General features: G+C 40.1%; 1 protein-coding gene across 1 annotated transcript in view; it reads right to left on the reverse strand.

Annotated features, from left to right (window-relative positions):
• EIF4E3 (eukaryotic translation initiation factor 4E family member 3) overlaps positions 1-13,516 on the reverse strand; it is a 153,808-nt gene that overhangs the window by 27,318 nt on the left and 112,974 nt on the right. The gene's annotated exons all lie outside the window — the stretch shown is intronic.

Genomic DNA, 13,516 nt, shown 5'->3' on the forward strand with positions numbered 1-13,516 from the left:
GGAAAAAAACACTCAAAAGCACTAGAAAGAAGAATTCTTAGAGCTCACATCCCACCATAAATAATGGATGATCCCAGTAGCCAGAGTGGAAAACTTCATAATTCAAAGGGCATTGAGGGGAGTACTCAGAAGCGTTTTTCCCCAAGAATGGGGAATAAGTAGTCATAACTAAATGCTGATTTTGTCCCCCTCAACAAGGCTCAAAAATGATAAACTGCTTCCGAGGAAGTTAAACCCGTTCGAGAACAAAGTACAAGAATGTTTATAGGAATACAAAAATATCAAACACCTAACAGAGTAAAATTCAAAATGTCTGGCATCCTATCACAAATTACCAGGTATATAAAGAAGCAGGAAAATAGGGCCCAGAATGAAGAGAAATTCAATCAAAACCAACCCAGAACTGACACTAATGTTGGAATCATCAGGGAAAGACGTTACAAGTTTTTGTAACTGTGTTCCAAGGGAAATTAGAAAACACTTTGCATCGAATAACACTAAAACACAATACATTGTAATGTGTAGGATAGAGTGAAAGCAGTGAATAGATGGAAATTTATAGCATTAAGTGCTTTTTGGACATAAAGGCCTCAAATCAGTAATTTAAGCGTCCAATTTAAGAACCAACAAAAATAAGAGCAAATAAGCCCAAATCAAGCAGGAAAAATAAATGTAATCTTTATTAAATTAAAAACAAAAATAGGAGTTCCTGTCGTGGCACATCGGAAACAAATCTGACTAGGAACCATGAGATTACGGGTTCGATCCCTGGCCTTGCTCAGTGGGTTAAGGATCCGGCGTTGCCGTGAGCTGTGGTGTAGGTCACACATGTGGCTCGGATCTGGTGTTGTGGCTGTGGTGTAGGCCGGCAGTAACAGTTCTGATTAGACTCCTAGCCTGGGAACCTCCATATGTGGCCCTAAGAAAGAGACAAAAGACAAAAAAATAATAATAATAGAAAAAAACTGAAACACAAGCGAGCTCTTCGAAAAGATCAGTAAAATTAATAAACCACTGGCCAGATTGATTAAAACACACACACACACACACACACACACACACACACACACACACACACGCGCAAATTACCAACATCAAGAATGAAAGAGGGTATCGATACAGACTCCACAGATATTTAAATGATAACAAGGAATACTATAAACAATTCTATGCACGTAAATTAAAAAAACTTAGATATAGCGGACCAATTTCTTAAAAGCAATAAACTATCAAAAACTACCTAAGAAGATAGAAATTATATGAATGAGCTTATTTACTTTTAGAAATTGAATTCATGGTTAAAAGTCTCTCCTCCCCATCCCTGAAAAAAAAAAAAAAAAACAACCAACAGCCACAAAAAACCCCCCACACAAGTGAGCAAACAAATGAAATCTCTTCCAATCAGATAATTTGACAGACAAATTCTACCAAACACTTAAAGGTGAAATGAAACTAATTCTAAACCATTTTTTTCCAAAAAAACAGAACATCTTTCCCCAAAATACTTCCCAACTCATTATGAGGCCATGATTACTCTAATACCCAAAAACCCACTATATATATATATATATATATATATATATAATAAAATTACTAGCCAGCCTCTCTCAGGAATACAGCTGCCAAATTCTCAACAAAATATTCACAAATCAAATTCAGCAATGAATAAAAAGAACTCTACATTGCACTCAAATAGGGTTTATCCCAAGAATTTAAGCCTGTTTAAGATTAAAAACAGGAGTTCCCGTCGTGGCGCAGTGGTTAACGAATCCGACTAGGAACCATGAGGTTGCGGGTTCGATCCCTGGCCTTGCTCAGTGGGTTAACGATCCAGCATTGCCGTGAGCTGTGGTGTAGGTTGCAGACGCGGCTCGGATCCCGCGTTGCTGTGGCTCTGGTGTAGGCCGGTGGCTACAGTTCCGATTGGACCCCTAGCCTGGGAATCTCCATATGCTGAGGGAGCAGCCTAAGACCAAGAAATAGCAGAAAGACCAAAAAAAAAAAAAAAAAAGATTAAAAACAATCAATATAAATTATTACATCAAAGGCCTAGAGAAAAAAACCCCACATGATTATATAATTGATGCAAGAAACATTTGATAAAATTCAATGCTTATTCATGATAAAACAACAACAACTAATTAGAAATAGAAGGGGACTTCATCAACCTGATGAAGGATATATTTAATGGTAACAGACAGTGTTTTCCCCCTAATGTTGGGAATAAGGTCAAGATGTTTTACCACTCCTATTCAACATCAAACTAGAAGTTCTAAATAGTGCAATAAAGAAATAGAAATAAAAGACATCCAGCTCACAAAGGAAGAAATAAAACTGCATATTCACAGATGATCATAGAAAACCCCAAGAAATCAACAACTATAAAAACCCTCTTAGAATAAGTCAGTTTGGTATGGTCATAGGAATCCACATACAACAATCGATTGTATTTCTATCAACTAGTAATGAATAATTGGAACCCCAATTTTTTTTTTCTCTTTTTGCCATTTCTTGGGCCGCTCCTGCAGCATATGGAGGTTCCCAGGCTAGGGGTCGAATTGGAGCTGCAGCCGCCGGCCTACTCCAGAGCCACAACAACGCGGGAACCCAGGCGCGTCTGCAACCTACACCACAGCTCATGGCAACACTGGATCCTTAACCCACTAAGCAAGGCCAGGGATCGAACCTGCAAACTCATGGTTCCTAGTCGGATTCGTTAACCACTGCGCCACAACGGGAACTCCGGAACCCCAATTTGTAAGCCCATTTTACAATAGCAAAAAAATATGTGTTATAAATCTACTAAAACATGCAGAGGACGTATATGGTGATAACCATAAAATTCAAATTAGATATATCAGAGAAAATCTAAATAAATAAAGAGACATACCATGTTCATGATACAGCCAAGATGTCAATTCTCCACAAATTGATCCATAAATTTAATGCAATTCCAATCAAAATCCCAATAGGCTTTTTTATAGACAGGGGATTCTAAAATTTATTTGGAAAAGCAAACAACTTAAACAGCAAAAGGCAATTTCAAAAAATAGAATTAAGTTGGGAAGATTCATCTCACAAATTTTAAGATGTATTATAATACTACAGCATCTGAGACAGTGTTGTATTAGCAGAGGGACAGACACATAGATCAGTAGAAGAGAATACACTCCAGAAATAGACACGGCTAATTCATTTTTTCAATTCATTTTTTTATATAATCAAACTGTATAGGCAATTCAATGAAGAAAAGATAGTCTTTTCAATAAAGGATGTTGGAACAAATAGACATATAAGTAAAAACAAAAAGGAAAACAAAGGACCTCAACTTAAACCTAAACCTCATACCTTATGCAAAAAAATAATTTTAATGGATCATAAATCTAAATGTAGAATTATAAAACTTTCAGAAAACACAGATGGTAAAAATCTTTGTGGCCTTGTGTTAGAATTCTTAGCTATAACACCAAAAGCCCAGGGCACATAAGAAAAATTGATAAATTGTGCTTGATCAAAATTAAAACTTGTTGCTACACAAAATGTATCAACAATCAAGATACTAGCTGGGAGAAAATATTTGGAAATCACGTATCCACATATATCCATGAAAGGCTTATATGCAAAAATATAAACAACTCAGAAAAATCAACAGAACAAAAACATTTTTTTTTTCATCTTTTTAAGGCCGCATCCATGGCACATGGAGTTTCCCAGGCTAGCAGCTGAATTGGAGCTGTAGTGGCTGGCCGCTGCCACATCCACAGCCACACAGGATCCAAGATTCGTCTGTGACCTACACCACAGCTCACGGCAACGTCGGATTCTTAACCCACTGAGTGAGGCCAGGGATCAAACCTGCAACCTCATGGTTCCTAGTTGGATTCATTTCTGCTGTGCCACTGCGGGAACTCCTCTTTCCCCATTTCTGCTCACATTTTTTTCCCCCTTCAGATATATTACCACCTAAGTGCCATCTCATCCCAAAGAATGGACAGGTGGCTTACCTTTTTAAAAGCTACATTACCGAAAACGAGTTTTAGAGAAACAGTATCCTTCCTTTTATGGTTTTTGTTTTGTTTTGTTTTGTTTTTAAATGAATAAGAGAATGCTGGAACATAAGTGTGACTTAAAGGAAAAAAAAAAAAGTCTGTCCTGCCCTTGCAAACCCCTAAGCACAGAGTAAGAGAGACAAGGCATTTAAGTTTAAAATGTTATGCTTAAGGTGGCAGTGTGGAAGTCTATTTTCATCAGAGAGAATAAATCCATAAATCCAATGAAGACTGTAGAAAGAATTTAAAAACCACTCATTTTAGCACTTGAAGGAATTAATACCTGGCCGAATCCTTTTACTACAGATTAGGGGCCAGATAAAATATATACATATATTTGGAGTTCCATCTTGGCTAATCGGTAACAAATCTGACTAGTATCTATGAGGATTTGGTTTTGATCCCTGGCCTCACTCAGTGTATTCAGGATCTGGCATTGCCATGAGCTGTGGTGCAGGTCACAGACAGGCTCGGATCTGGTCTTGCTGTGGCTCTGGTGTAGTCTGGCAGCTGCAGGTCCAATTTGACCCCTAGGCTGGGAACTTCCATGTGCTGCAGGTGCGGCCCTAAGTTCCTTAAAATTTAAAGATACACTTACTCAAATGACCCAGTCACCTCATTCATATTTATTTACCCTAGATAAGTGAAAACATAAAGACCTATACAAAACTGCTTATACTTACTGTCATTGAACTATACTCTTTGCGAAATTTCTTTTTATTAAAAATGGTGAAATTTAATTTCATGTTTTTTTTTTTTTTTTTGTCCTTTTGCTATTTCTTTGGGCCACTCCCGCGGCATATGGAGGTTCCCAGGCTAGGGGTCAAATTGGAGCTGTAGCCACTGGCCTACGCCAGAGCCTCAGCAACTCGGGATCCGAGCCACGTCTGCAACCTGCACCACACCTCACGGCAACGCCGGATCGTTAACCCACTGAGCAAGGGCAGGGACCGAACCCGCAACCTCATGGTTCCTTGTCGGATTCGTTAACCACTGCGCCACGACGAGAACTCCTAATTTCATGTATTTTTTACTTCGATTTTTACAAATAATGAAAATAAAAAACATGTTTGATTTCTGAGAGGAAAAACAAAGGCTTATGGGAGTTCCTGCTGTGGCTCACTGGGTTAAGGATCCGGCATTGCAGCAGCCATGGCATAGGTCACAGCTGCATGCGACTTGGATTCAGTCTGTGGCCCAGGAAACTCCACATGCTGTGGGTGTGTCCTAAAAGAAGAAAGAAAGGAAGAAAGGAAGGCAGGAGGAAAAGAAAGAAAGAAAGAAAGGAAGGAAGGAAGGAAGGAAGGAGGAAAGAAAGAAAGAGAGAGAGAGAGAGAGAGAAAAAAAGGAAGGAAGGAAGGAAGGAAGAAATGTTTAAAACAGCTCTATTCACAACTACCCAAAATTGAAAACAATCCATATGTCCCTCAACACTGAATGATTAAACTACCTGTGGTACATCCAATCCCATAGAATATTGCTTAACGGTTAAACAAAAAACTATTGATACACCCAGTTGGGATGAAGGCATTATGCTGAGTGAAGGAAGCCAATCTCAAAAGGCTATATCACAAATGATTTTTTTTTTTTTTGTCTTTTTAGGGTGGCACCCACGGTACATAGGGTTCCCAGGCCAGGGGTCGAATTGGAGCTATAGCCACCAGCCTACACCACAGCCACAGCAACATGGGATCCAAGTCGCGTCTGTGACCTGCACCACAGCTCATAGCCAAGCCAGATCCTTAACCCACTGATGAGGCCAGGAATCGAACCTGTGTCCTCATGAATACAAATGAGATTTGTTTCCGCTGAGCCATGATGGGAACTCCCTGATTTTTATTTTTTTTTTTTGTTCATGTGATGTTTTGGAAAAGGCAAAATTATAGAGATGGTGAAGAGATCACTAGTTGCCAGGGGTTAGGAGTGACGGGAAGGTTTGACTACAAAGGGACAATATAAGCGTGTTCTGGGGTGATGGAAATGTTCCTGATTGTGGTGGAGGTTACAGGAAACTATACATGTGTTAAAACTCGTAGAATGTCATACCTCCCCAGAATTAAAATGTATGCATTATGAACATAGAAATGATAATTAGCAAAAGAGAAAAAAACCAAAGCCATCATTTTCTTAACAAAAGCCACCCTATCATTAAAATAAAATGAAACCCGTTTCTTCCTTCACTCTGTAATGATTAATAAATATCACCCAAATTGAGAGCCAACTTTGAATCCTTTTTCTTTCCTACCGTCTTGGCCTAATGGCATCAAGTTCTGTTGATTTGAACATCAGAAATGTCTTTTGGGAGATCCTGTGTGGCTCAGGGTTTTATGAACCCAACTAGTATCCATGAGGATGTGGGTTCAATCCCTGGCCTCTCTCAGTGGGCTAAGGATCCAGCATTGCTGTGAGCTGTGGTGCAGATCACAGACGAGGCCTGGATCTGGTGTTGCTGTGGCTGTGGCATAGGCCAGCAGCTGCAGCTGTGATTCTACCCCTAGCCTGGGATCTTTCATATGCTGCAGGTGCAGCCCTAAAAAAGAAAAAAATGTTTTTTTGAATTGGTTCTCTCCTTGTTGAACCCACTATGACTTCCCCAGTTCTATAGTTTAGGAGTTGTGGTCTCCATTACTTTTGTAGTTTCCTCAATGGTTTCCCTGCTCCTAGTTTCAATCTGTCCTCTGAATTGTCACCAGATCTGTGCATGTCAATCTTTTGCTTAAAAAAAAATTAAAGTATCTTCTAATGATTTGCCATCATCGCCCAGTTAAAGTCCAAACTCTGCTGCCATTTTCCTCCCACTTTGATCTCTTCACATCTCCTCCAGTTAGCCCTGGCCTTCCTCACTTCCCTGCCTTTATTCATGCTGTTCCCTCCTCTTCACTTTCCATTTTCATTTGAGAACACCCTTTAAATCCTTGAAGGCCTTGTTCAAATGTCATCTACATTGAGGCTTCCCAGGCAGATTTTTTCTCTGCCTCACTCCATACCGAGTCACCTGGCTCTTTTTCTATTTTTCTGGAGGAAAACTCAGCATCTTACGGGGCTGTTATGTTCCAGCCTATCTCCCCACCAAATGGTCAGCTGTTTGAGGACAGGAACTGGATCTCATTTATTTCCAATGCCAAATGTTATACATGGCACTGAGATGGGACAAAATCACATTTGCTGAAATGAAACGAGAATAACTGATATCCAGTTAATAAAATATCAGCTTAACTTCCACTTTTCAACCTAGGGTCTTAGTGTGCTATAGAAACAGCTTCGGTCATGAATATGTGTATGTGTATATATGTATGTGTGTGTGTGTGTGTGTGTGTGTGTGTGTGTATAAAATTGGCTGTTTATTCTGCGCAAAGCACTAGCAGGATGTGGGATAATATGAGTTTGTGGAAAAAGGATGGATATACTGAAGGAAGCTAATAATATTCAGGCAAGATTAATGCCCCCTAGATCCTGACTCCTTTTAATATTTATTCTAATACCATTTTTCCTCTTTAATAGAATATGAGAGTCATTCAGATTTCAATAATTCAGAATATATTCTTGACTTGAATATGGGTTAGTTCTCTAACCACATTTGCTGTCCTTCTGGAATAATTTCTTGCTTTCTGCTTTGGGCCTTCATTAGTTGTCCTTTTTCCTTTTTAATCAGTTCCTCTCACCCACAATTTTTATTTCACCCTATTATTGTATTTGCCTTCTTTAAAAATATTTCTGGATTTCAAGTGTCAGAGATGCACTGGTTACTGTGGAACTGTCTGTAATGTTGTCATTCAAACTTTGAGAAAAATCATTTACGTATTATACCTGAGCCTAAATGAAACAAGCAATCTAGTTCCCCCACACCCCTTGTCAGGTGTTTGGACAACATATTACTCAGAGATATGGTGACATTTAAAAAATATTTGTAAATAAAATCACCTGATCTTTATGTGTTTTAAGATGGAGCTTTTCATTTATAAGGCAAATAGCAAACTGTAGCTTTTAAGAAAACTGTGATCCAGAGCTTCATTAAAAAAGAAAATGCTAGCACAGTGAACTCTACTCAATACTGTGTAATAACCTACGTGGGAAAAGAATCTGGAAAATAATGGGAATATGTGTATGTATAAATGATTCACTTTACTCCTGAAGCTAACACAACATTGTAAGTCAACTATAATACTCCAATAAAATTGTTTAAAAATGTATCATACTGAACAGTAGCCAAAGCTTTTGTAATTATGTACACCCACAAAAGATTTTGAGCCTGCCCAAATGGTGTATTTTTACTCATTTATAAATTACATATGTATATATACATATGAACAATTATACTAACGTACAAGTATATGTATAACTCTGCTGTTATAGACCATACATAAAAATGAACATTTTAAAGAATGAGATTAAATATGAATAAAAGAAGTTCTAATATTTCTATACCCCAGTGGTTTATAACATATACCCTTTTGAGAGTATGTACACCACACTTTGGACACCAAACGTACAGAGAATATACCCCTTAGCCCATTTCTGGGAGGCTATATTGGGTTGTTTTAGGAGGGAGGTAGACAAATCAGAACAAGTTATGAAGAGAGTGACTATGGCAGACACAAATAGGTCCCCAGATCACAATGCCCCACTGACCAATTTACATCATTCCTTTCTTCCATTCTTCTGTTAACCAGGTCTAAGCTCCAGGCTGTAAGGGGAAGCCCATGGCCCAGGCTAGGCTCATCCTCTTCCTTCAGGCTTCAATGGCCAAAGGAATGGGGTCAAGGATGCATGCGGTTCTGGCCAAGCCAGTCTATAGGAGTCTCCCTACCCCTGCTTTTTGGCTAAAAGATAGACCATTCATTCCTTCTAAATAAAAAGTCTAGGTGTAAGCTTTGAGCTGCTGATCCACATACTCCAGACTCCACAGAGAATACTCATTGACAGCAGTAGAAATATCAAGACAATATGCCTTTATCAAGGCTTGCTTAGAGAAGCCCATGAATTCCTATTTTCGTTTAAAACCAGTATGAATTAGGTTTCTATTGCTTGCAACTAAAAAAAATTTAATAAAAATCAGTGAGATAGGAGTTCCCGTCGTGGCACAGGGGTTAACGAATCCAACTAGGAACCATGAGGCTGCGGGTTCGGTCCCTGCGCTTGCTCAGTGGGTTAACGATCCGGCGTTGCCGTGAGCTGGGGTGTAGGTCGCAGACACGGCTCGGATCTGGCGTTGCTGTGGCTCTGGCATAGGCCGGTGGCTCCAGCTCCGATTTGACCCCTAGCCTGGGAACCTCCATATGCCGCGGGAGTGGCCCAAGAAATAGCAAAAAGACAAAAAAAAAAAAAAAAAATCAGTGAGATAGATACAACGGGCCTAGAAATCATTCATTCATTCTAAAATAATTATTGGCCTCCTGTTATGTGTCAGTTACTGTCCCATCCATTAGAAATAGATCCATGAGTGATCCAAAATAAAAACCCCTGCACGTAGTAGTAGGAGTGCCAGAGAATGAAGACAAAGAAAAAAAAAGTCTATATTCTGATACAAAGTAATAAAGAGAAAAAAATGCACTGGGAGCAGAACAGAATGTATTTGGCTGGGGTGGCCAAGGAAGCCTTCATAGAAGTAGTCAGGGAAATAAGCTGTGAAAATATCTGGGGATGAATGTTCTAGCCAGACAGAGCAGCAAGTACAAAGGCCCTGAGGCAGTCCTCCTCTGTTAGAGGTACAGCCAAGAAATTAGTATGGCTGGAGCAGAAGGAGAATAAGAAAAATACAACAAACTCGTGAATATAAACAAAAAAGAAGCAGACTCACGGATATCAAATACAAACCAGAGGTTAACTTGTTGGGGGTGGAGTGGTGGAGAAACACAGCGGGAGGGGAATAAGAGGTTCCAACTGTTAGGCGTAAAATTAGCTACAAGGATGTAGTGTACAACATGGGGAATATAGCCAATATTTTATAATGACTACAAAGAGAATAGAACCTTCAAAAATTATGAATCACTATATTTTACACTTGTAACTTAGGTAATACTGTACAGCAACTATACATCAATTAAAAAAATAAACATAATAAAATAATTAAAAATTTAAAAAATAGGAAGCGCCCATTGTGGCTCAGCAGTAAGAAGCCCAACCACTATCCAACAAGTCGTGGGTTTGATCCCTGGCCCTGTTCAGCAGGTTAAGGATCTGGCATTGCTGTGTGCTGTGGTATAGGTTGCAGACGCAGCTTGGATCCCAAGTTGCTGTGGCTGTGGCAAAGGCTGGCACCTGCAGCTCCAAGCTCTGATTCGACCTCTAACCTGGGAACTCCCATATGATGCATCTGCAGCCCTAAAAAAGAAAAAAAAAATTACAATAGTAAAAATGTTTATATAAATAAATAAATAAAAGTTTAAAAAAGAAAGAGGGCAGCATAGGTGAAAGGGAGGTGACAGCCAGATAGCATAAGCACATCGTGGGCCACTGGAAACCTTTGGCTTTACTCTTAAGTGAGATGAAAGCTTCTGCAGGGTTTGAGTAAATAAATGATATGGTCTAATCATGATCACAAATGCATTATGTGAGAAATCTGAACAGAGCAGGGGTGTCTGGCTACAATGTTCTTGGGAGGGCCCGGCTATGCTTCCAATACCCGAAAAGGCTGTGTGTGTGGAGCCATCCCCTGACTGTGAGGAGAAACATCTGGACCAGTACCACCAGAATGGCGGCTGCAGGGTGTCAGGTTTCAGCTCAGTTGTTACTCTGGACATCTGCTCTGTCGCAGACTCCCCTTCCCCTCAGCACTCACTCCCAAGAAATCCACAGGTGATGGGGCACTCAGCACCAAACATTTAGTGGCACCTCTTGATTTTGCCTCTCTGGTGTCTCTTGTGGCAACTGCTATCCCAAACAATTCACAGTGGCCTTAGAGAGAACCCCAAACATAAACAAGCTCTTTCTGCCCAGTTTTTAAGATCGTTGGGTCCTGGTGTCAGAAAGAGTGAGTCTTAAAGGTACCCACCGTGTGATCATAACCCCATCTATATGACATGACCCCTTCCTTCCAGTGAGGGCCTGCATGAGAAGTGAGATCCCTCCTGTGTGTTCAAAGGAAAGCACTGTTGAGACTTCTCTCATCTCCAAAAGGAGCCACATGTCCACTGAATATGATTTTTTGCCTGCTAATTTTCAACATGACCCACATATGGTCCTTGAACTCATGGAATGTGAGAGCAGACAGGGACCTCTCTATTTATCTCACAGGAATGCCACCACAATTGCCAGTTCTGATGGATTGGGATTGACTACCTGGAGGTCTCTGATGAAAAGCGGGTAGAGGAGTTCTCCTCTTGGCTCAGCAGAAATGAATCTGACTAGTATCCATGAAGACGCAGGTTTCATCTCTAGCCTTGCTCTGGGTTAAGGATCCGGCATTGCCATGAGCTATGGTGCAGGTTGCAGACTCAGCTCAGATCTGGCATTGCTATGGCTATGGTGTGGGCAAGCAGCTACAGCTCCCATTCAACCCCTAGCCTGGGAACCTCCATACGCCACAGCCCTAAAAATACACCCACACACACACAAATGTGGTGGGATTTGCAAGGAAACCTGGTAAGTGATAGGAGGTGACTGGCACAAGTACCCTTAAATCATACTGCTGTATTTAACCTAACCCCCTGTGCACTACAGATCAGAAAACCAAAGCTTTTACCCTCCCCACAGGTCAAGGGAAACCTTGACAAAGACCTGAGTTCAGATGCACTGTAATTCATCTACCTTGGTCAAATATGGCTCCAGGTTTTGACTCACGTAACACTTAGGGACAGCTTTAGGAATAGGTGTTTACCAGTATGGCTTCACATACCTGAAAGGCTCCAACACCCTAACCAAAGGTGTTGTCCAATCTCTGTCCAATCCTCAAATTCCACAACTTTGCCACTAATAAATTTCAAGTTTCTCCTTTGAATTAAAACGTTAATAATCCCTGGATAGAGGCAAAAGGAAATGATTTAAGTCTTGTCTCTCTTAGAATGAATGATATTATTAGATACCTTCCAGAAAAAAAAAATCTTTCTTTAATGATGTCATTTAAATTTAAAGAAAGATCACTAAAAAAAAAAAAAAACAGTTCCACCCAAGGTGGATGGATGAGGATTAAGCAGTAAGGACACCGAGCTACTGAAGTGGAAAGGAGGGAACAGGAGGAAGAGGTTGTCTGGAGGCAATGCAAAGTGACTCTGACACACCCTACACTTCAGCAGAGCCAGGCCTGTTCACATCATTTAGTGTCAAATGGCTAAGTGATTTGCATCTTCTAAAGGAAGAACTATGTTAGGTTCAAATTATCTTTTACTGTCTAATAATGGACAAGTCATTGTACTTTTAAAAAGGCAAGCAAAAATTACAGCCAGATGTTATCATTCTGCCTTTACATTTCAAGATTGTTATGAAAACACCTTCTCCCCATCAGTCAACATCTTTATCTTTTCCCATTTTGGTGGTACTTAGAAATGCAGGTGTCCAGAGAACCAGATAGTTAAGATCAATGAGGAAACAGGGCCAGCCTAAAGATGATCAAGGACAACAAACCCTCTGCATCAGGAAAACAATAGAGAAGGGTGAGGACTGGGGCATTTGGACAGACCATGCCCACTTCAAGAGAGCAGTTACACAATTCCTTCCCATTGTGGGACTGAGGGCCTAAACACCAGGCCATCCACTTCCTTCTCAGCACAGCCAGAAACATGTAGCTTGTTGCATGCAATATCCTGATTTTTAAATGTTGACATTTAACTTTTTAAAAAACTGAACAATATGCAAGCTGATCATAGACAACTTTGGCCAAGTTTGTCTTACTGGCAACCACTTTGCTATCTTCGCTTTAAGGCAGGGGTTGACAAACTAGAGCCCAATTTTGTAAATAAAGTTCATTCATTTGTGCATTGCCTTTCATTGCTTTTATGCTAATATCAGCAGAGTTGAGTTGAGCATGTTTGAGATCATATGGCCCACAATGAAATGGATAGACTCCCCCAGGATGTCTGATCTTTCCCAACAGATCAGCTGGCCACTTTTGTTAAATGAATGAAGGAGGAGGGGGCTCCTCCTTGAAACAACTTTCAATGGCATGCTTATACCACATATGAACAACAAAATTGATGATTTTGCCATCACAAACAGAATAATCAGTTTGAATCCTAAGCAACCATGAAATAGCACAACAGAGGCTTTGTGTGGAGACTCTCAGCATCTGAAGCAGAAACACCAATGTTAGAATCCCACTTCTGCCACCACTAGCTATGAGGCATTTTGGCTGAATATTTGATTGTTACAGCAGCAGTTGGATCATTTATAAAATGGTAATATTATTAAGTGAGAAATGATAACTCCCCTGCAAGTAATGTGCTTCAAACATCAGGCATTAACAGAAGCTCTATAAGATGCAGCCAGTAGTGCTAATGGTGGTAATAGTAACAGGATCATGCAAATTCCAAACT

Source organism: Sus scrofa, chromosome 13 (genome assembly GCF_054392235.1).
Source record: "Sus scrofa isolate SSC_HxYL_T2T_F1_AM1 chromosome 13, Sscrofa_HxYL_maternal_Yorkshire_Landrace_v2.0, whole genome shotgun sequence".
In the NCBI taxonomy this organism is placed as follows: Eukaryota; Metazoa; Chordata; class Mammalia; order Artiodactyla; family Suidae; genus Sus; species Sus scrofa.